This window comes from Ranitomeya imitator, chromosome 7, assembly GCF_032444005.1.
Source record: "Ranitomeya imitator isolate aRanImi1 chromosome 7, aRanImi1.pri, whole genome shotgun sequence".
Classification (NCBI taxonomy): Eukaryota; Metazoa; Chordata; class Amphibia; order Anura; family Dendrobatidae; genus Ranitomeya; species Ranitomeya imitator.
The window spans coordinates 149164929-149171620 of NC_091288.1; positions in this window are offsets into that span (position 1 = coordinate 149164929).

A 6692-nucleotide genomic window follows, 5' to 3' on the forward strand; every position below is an offset into this window, starting at 1 on the left:
AATTTTCCTGATGTGCAGAAGCCATGTACATGGTCATCTGCGTCCAGTACTGAGGTCCACAAATGCCATGACAGAAAAGGACGATAATGAGCAAATCAGGGTCACAGATAAAAGAAATTTAGGCTGTACAGTACTAATGGTAACAGACCTAGCGACCCTCCTAGTACGTTTAGGGCAATCAGAAATAACATGAGCAGAATCACCACAGTAAAAACACAGCCTATTCTGACGTCTGAATTCCTGCCGTCCTGTTTTAGTCAAAATCCTATCACATTGCATAGATTCAGGACTCTGCTCAGAGGAAACTGCCATATGGTGCACAGCTTTGCGCTCGCGCAAACGCCGATCAATCTGAATAGCTAGAGACATAGACTTGCTCAAACCAGTAGGCGTAGGGAAGCCCACCATAACATCTTTAAGGGCTTCAGAAAGACCCTTTCTGAAAATAGCAGCCAGAGCATCCTCATTCCATTTAGTAAGAACAGACCATTTCCTACATTTCTGGCAGTATAATTCTGCCGCTTCCTGACCTTGACACAAGGCCAACAGGGTTTTTTCTGCATGATTGACAGAGTTAGGTTCATCATACAATAATCCGAGCGCTTGAAAAAATACGTCTACATTCCGCAATGCCGGATCCCCTGATTCAAGGGAGAATGCCCAGTCCTGAGGGTCACCACGCAGCAAGGATATGATGATTTTTACTTGCTGAATGGGATCGCCAGAAGAACAGGGTTTCAAAGCAAAAAACAATTTGCAGTTATTTTTAAAGTTCAAAAACTTGGATCTGTCTCCAAAAAACAAATCAGGAGTAGGAATTTTAGGCTCCAAAGCCGGAGTCTGGACAACATAATCTTGGATACTCTGTACTCTTGTCAACATATAACCCAAACCCATTGCCACAAACTCAGGACGGGTAACACTCGACTACATCACTAAACATACTGATCCACTAAGCAGATATTAAGCTGCATGCTGAATCAAAGAGTGCTATGCTTTTTTTATAAAAAGTTATAATTTTATTAAACACAAACAATACACATAATAAAACTAAAAAATGCCTCAAAACCATACAGATCTAATATACACTGGAGATAGGCGTAAATAGAAATCTAATAAGAATAAAGAGAAATGGGAAGCACCAGGGAACACCATATATATTAATTCGTTAGATTTAGCACTACAGCATGCTGAGAAAATTCTTCAATGAATATTTAAGTTTGACACCTGTTTGTTACTGCACATTATAAGTAGTTTAAAAAGTATTTCTATACATCAAAGTAGTAACTTGATGAAGAATGTACAAAATTTTATCTTAATATACATATAATAAAACCCACCTGGGTATACAAAAGTGCTAAGAAAGTTACTGTGCAAAGGCACTAATTAATTATTCCAACTACCCTGATCACAGTATAGTTATAAAAAGATAACCAATGTTTACAGGTACGAAAGATACTAAATCCGCAGTCAATATTTAATCAGTATTTCAATTGAAATGCTGCCAAATACTAGTTCGAATGCACCATTAAGAGATCTATTGTTATGGAGCACAGCTAAATTTAGTGCCACTAGCGGCTGCATTTAGTTATATGACAGCTACATGTAACTATAACCCTACTGCTTTGTCAGTTAATATTTATAAAGTATATCTCACCAAATTTGGTAGCAAACCAATATGAAGAATAGATTTAATTATTCATCACGTACAGACATAACCAGCTATATAGAACCAAAGTGCAAAAAGGCGCTAGACAACCATATTACAACAGGGCGACTATTAAGTACTCCCAGTGCTAACGCTTTACTAATGCCTATAATGCAGCAAATGACTGTCCGTATCTCCGGAAAAAGCAATGCGCCCAATAATTGGTCTGAACCAGATATAGGTGCCGTACAAACATATACCTATATTTCTCTAGCCATGTCTAAACACAGGGTAAAAATAAAGAACCCTTAATTATACGTGTTACCTAATAGTACGGTGCTTCCCGCTTCCAGCCACACCTATTAGGTATATACTCACCCTCGGACGCGCCCTGCTTCTTTCCGGCAGCCTTCCTTCCTAAGAATCAGCGCTTGAAGGACCTTCGGTGACGTTGCGGCTTGTGATTAGTCAAGTGAGCGGTCACATGGGCGGTCGAGCGACCAATCACAAGCCGCGACGTCATCTAAAGGTCCTTCACGCGCTGATTCTAAGGAAGGAAGGCTGCCGGTTAGTACCAGGGCGCGTCAGAGGGTGAGTATAGCAATATTTTTTATTTTAATTCTTTATTTTACACCTAAATATGGATTCCGATACCGATTTACGATATTGCAAACATATCGGAACTCGGTATCGGAATTCCGATACCAGATTCAGAAGATCGCCGACCTCATGGCCGACCCCACACAGGGGTCGGGTCGGGTTTCATGAAACCCGACTTTGCCAAAAGTCAGCGACTTCTGAAAATAGCCGACCCGTTTCGCTCAACCCTAGTTACGTGTAGTAATTGCGGTGCATCTCACTTTTGGAAAGAAAAATTACACAGTGCAAAGTTTGCATCATGCTGCGGAACTGGTACTATACACTTCCGTGAAGTAAATGAATATCCTCAGCAGTTTTAAGCATGGTTAATTGAAGATACGAATGAGGCAAAAATTTTTATTTTAAGTTAATTTACCACTTGCGTAAGTGCTATTGAATGTTGTTATTATTTACTTTAGTTTAATCACCAGCAGCGTTAATTAGATAGCAATGAGCGTGCCGAGCGTTAGCTGGCTGGAAACATATATATATACGTATATAGTATATATATATATATATATATATATATATGTATATATATATATATATATACGTATTTCCAAGCCCGAGGTTTAGAAATGCTGTCAGCCAGATACACAAAGACACAAACACACACGAGATCTGCGTGAAACCAAACAGCTGTTTATTTTGCACAAAGAGACACAAGTTAGCCCAAAAAGGCACCAAAAAAAGCACAAAAAATGCACAAAAAAAGTGCAGAAACTGCTACAAAAAACGCACCTAAACCTGCTGTTTTGCAGCAGCTTCTTTCCTGTCAATAATTCAGGTATTGCTGCAGATAAAAATGCAGCAAAAATGCCCAGTGTGAACATACTCTTAACAGCAAACTGGTGTCAATAACTTCGCTAAGGCTATGCGCACACATTACGGATTTGCTTGTGGAAATTTCTGCGCGGATTCTGCCTCTCTTGGCAGAAAACGCAGTTGAAATTCCACGTGGATTTGATGCGTTTTTGATGCAGATTTTCATGCTGTTTTTAATGTAGATTTGTACGCGGATTTGCAAGCGATGGGCACAGTCCGGAAGAAAATGGCCACTCCTTCCTCCCCGCAGTCACTGCCCGGCGCCCGCATACTCCCCTCCAGTCACCGCTCACATAGGGTTAATGCCGGCGGTAACGGACCACATTATGCCGCAGGTAACTCACTCCGTTACCGCCACTATTAACCCTTTGTGACCAAGTTTTTACTATTGATGCTGCCTTTGCAGCGTCAATAGTAAAAAGATCTAATGTTAAAAATAATTAAAAAAATAAAAATCATCATATACTCACCCTCCGGCGCCTTTCCTGCTCTTCACGACGTTCCGGTGCTAAGGATGGTATGCGACAAGGACCTCCATGACATCAATGTCATGTGACCACGACATCATCAAAGGCCCTGCGCGCCTGCGCAAGAAGGACCTGCCATGACGTCACGGTCATGTGACCGTGACGTCATGGCAGGTCCTTCTCACGCAGGCGCGAAGAAGCTGTGGTACCATGGAACAGGCAGGGACAGCATCAGGAGCAGGTGAGTATTTAATTTTCACCTGTGCAGGTCAGAGGGCGCGATGATGTATTAGTGTGCGCGCCGCCCTCTGCCTGAACAGTCAGTGCAGAGAGACGGGGCGCTGAAGAGCAACGATGAGAGGTGAGTATGTGATTTTTTCTTTTTTATTGCAGCAGCAGCATTACATGTGGCACAATGCTGTATGGAGCATCTATGGGCTATAACTGCATGGAGCATTATGTGGAGCATCTATGGGGCCATAACTGCATGGAGCATTATATGGAGCAACTATGGGGCCACAACTGCATGCAGCATTATATGGAGCGTCTATGGGAGCCATAACTGCATGGAGCATTATATGGGGCATCTATGGGGCCACAACTGCATGCAGCATTATATGGAGCGTCTATGGGGCCATAACTGCATGGAGCATTATATGGGGCATCTATGGGGCAATAACTGCATGGAGCATTATATGGGGCATCTATGGGGTCATAACTGCATGGAGCATTATATGGAGTGTCTATAGGGCCATAACTGCATGGAGCATTATATGGAGTGTCTATAGGGCCATAACTGCATGGAGCATTATATGGAGCATCTAAGAAGCCATAACTGCATGGAGCAATATATGGAGCATCTAATGGGCCATAACTGCATGGAGCATTATATGGAGCATCTATGGGGCCACAACTGCATGCAGCATTATATGGAGCGTCTATGGGGCCATAACTGCATGGAGCATTATATGGGGCATATATGGGGCAATAACTGCATGGAGCATTATATGGGGCATCTATGGGGCCATAACTGCATGGAGCATTATATGGAGCGTCTATGGGGCCATAACTGCATGGAGCATTATATGGAGCATCTATGGGGCCATAACTGCATGGAGCAATATATGGAGCATCTATGGGGCCATAACTGCATGGAGCAATTATGGAGCATCTATGGGGCCATAACTGCATTGAGCATTATATGGGGCATCTATGGGGTCATAACTGCATGGAGCATTATATAGAGCGTCTATGGGGCCATAATAACTGCATGGAGCATTAAATGAGGCATCTATGGGGCCATAACTGCATGGAGCATTATATGGGGCATTCATGGGGCCATAACTGCATGGAGCATTATATGGGGCATCTATGGGGCCATAACTGCCTGGAGTAGGGTTGAGCGAAACGGGTCGTTCATTTTCAAAAGTCGCCGACTTTTGGCAAAGTCGGGTTTCATGAAACCCGATCCGACCCCTGTGCGGGGTCGGCCATGCGGTACGCGACTTTCGCGCCAAAGTCACGTTTCAATGACGCGAAAAGCGCCATTTCTCAGCCAATGAAGGTAAACGCAGAGTGTGGGCAGCGTGATGACATAGGTCCTGGTCCCCACCATCTTAGAGAAGGGCATTGCAGTGATTGGCTTGCTGTCCGCGGTGTCACAGGGGCTATAAACGGGCGTTCCCGCCGACCGCCATGTTACTGCTGCTGATCTGAGCTTAGGGAGAGGTTGCTGCCGCTTCGTCAGAAGCAGGGATAGCGTTAGGCAGGGTCCATTAACCACCAAACCGCTTGTGCTGTAGCGATTTCCACAGCCCAACACCACCTTCGGTGTGCAGGGACAGTGGAAGCTACATTTTATTTTTTCCTCAGCGCTGTAGCTCATTGGGCTGCCCTAGAAGGCTCCCTGATAGCTGCATTGCTGTGTGTACGCCGCTGTGCAAACCAACTGCTTTTTTCAAAGCACAAATCCTCTTGTTCCTTCCTTTCTGCACAGCTATCTTGTTTGTTTGTCCACACTTTTTATTTAATTTGTGCATCAGTCCACTCCTTATTGCTGCCTGCCATACCTGGCTGAGATTACTGCAGGGAGATAGTAATTGAAGGACAGTTCCTTTTTTTTATTTTTTTTGTGGGAGATTAAGATTGGCATTTCTGCTAGAGTGCCATCCCTGTCTGTGTCATCTCTCACTCAGTGGGCCATAGAAAGCCTATTTATTTTTTTGCTTGATTTGGGTTCTAAAATCTACCTGAAAAAATCACTACATCAATCAGTGGGAGAAAAATATTGGCCTCAGGGCTTGTGTGCCACTCCTTACTCCTGTGTGTGCCATCTCTCACTCAGTGGGCCATAGAAAGCCTATTTATTTTTTTGCTTGATTTGGGTTCCAAAATCTACCTGAAAAAATCACAACATCAATCAGTGGGAGAAAAATATTGGCCTCAGGGCTTGTGTGCCACTCCTGACTCCTGTGTGTGCCATCTCTCACTTAGTGGGCCATAGAAAGCCTATTAATTTTTTTGCTTGATTTGGGTTCTAAATTCTACCTGAAAAAATCAATAAATCAATCAGTGGGAGATTAATATTGGCCTTTGGGCTTGTGTGCCAGTCCTAAGCGTGCCATCTCTCTCTCTCAGATAGTGGGCCATAGAAAGCCTATTTATTATTTTTTTTATTGGGTTTATAAATTTTCCCTGGAAAAAAAAAAAAAGTGGGAGATTAATATTGGCCTCTGGGCTTGTGTGCCAGTCCTGAGCGTGCCATCTCTCTCACAAATAGTGGGCCATAGAAAGCCTATTTATTTTTTTGGTTGATTTGGGTTCTAAATTCTACCTGAAAAAAAATCAATAAATCAATCAGTGGGAGATTAATATTGGCCTTTGGGCTTGTGTGCCAGTCCTAAGCGTGCCATCTCTCTCTCTCAGATAGTGGGCCATAGAAAGCCTATTTATTATTTTTTTTATTGGGTTTATAAATTTTCCCTGGAAAAAAAAAAAAAAAGTGGGAGATTAATATTGGCCTCTGGGCTTGTGTGCCAGTCCTGAGCGTGCCATCTCTCTCACAAATAGTGGGCCATAGAAAGCCTATTTATTTTTTGGGTTGATTTGGGTTC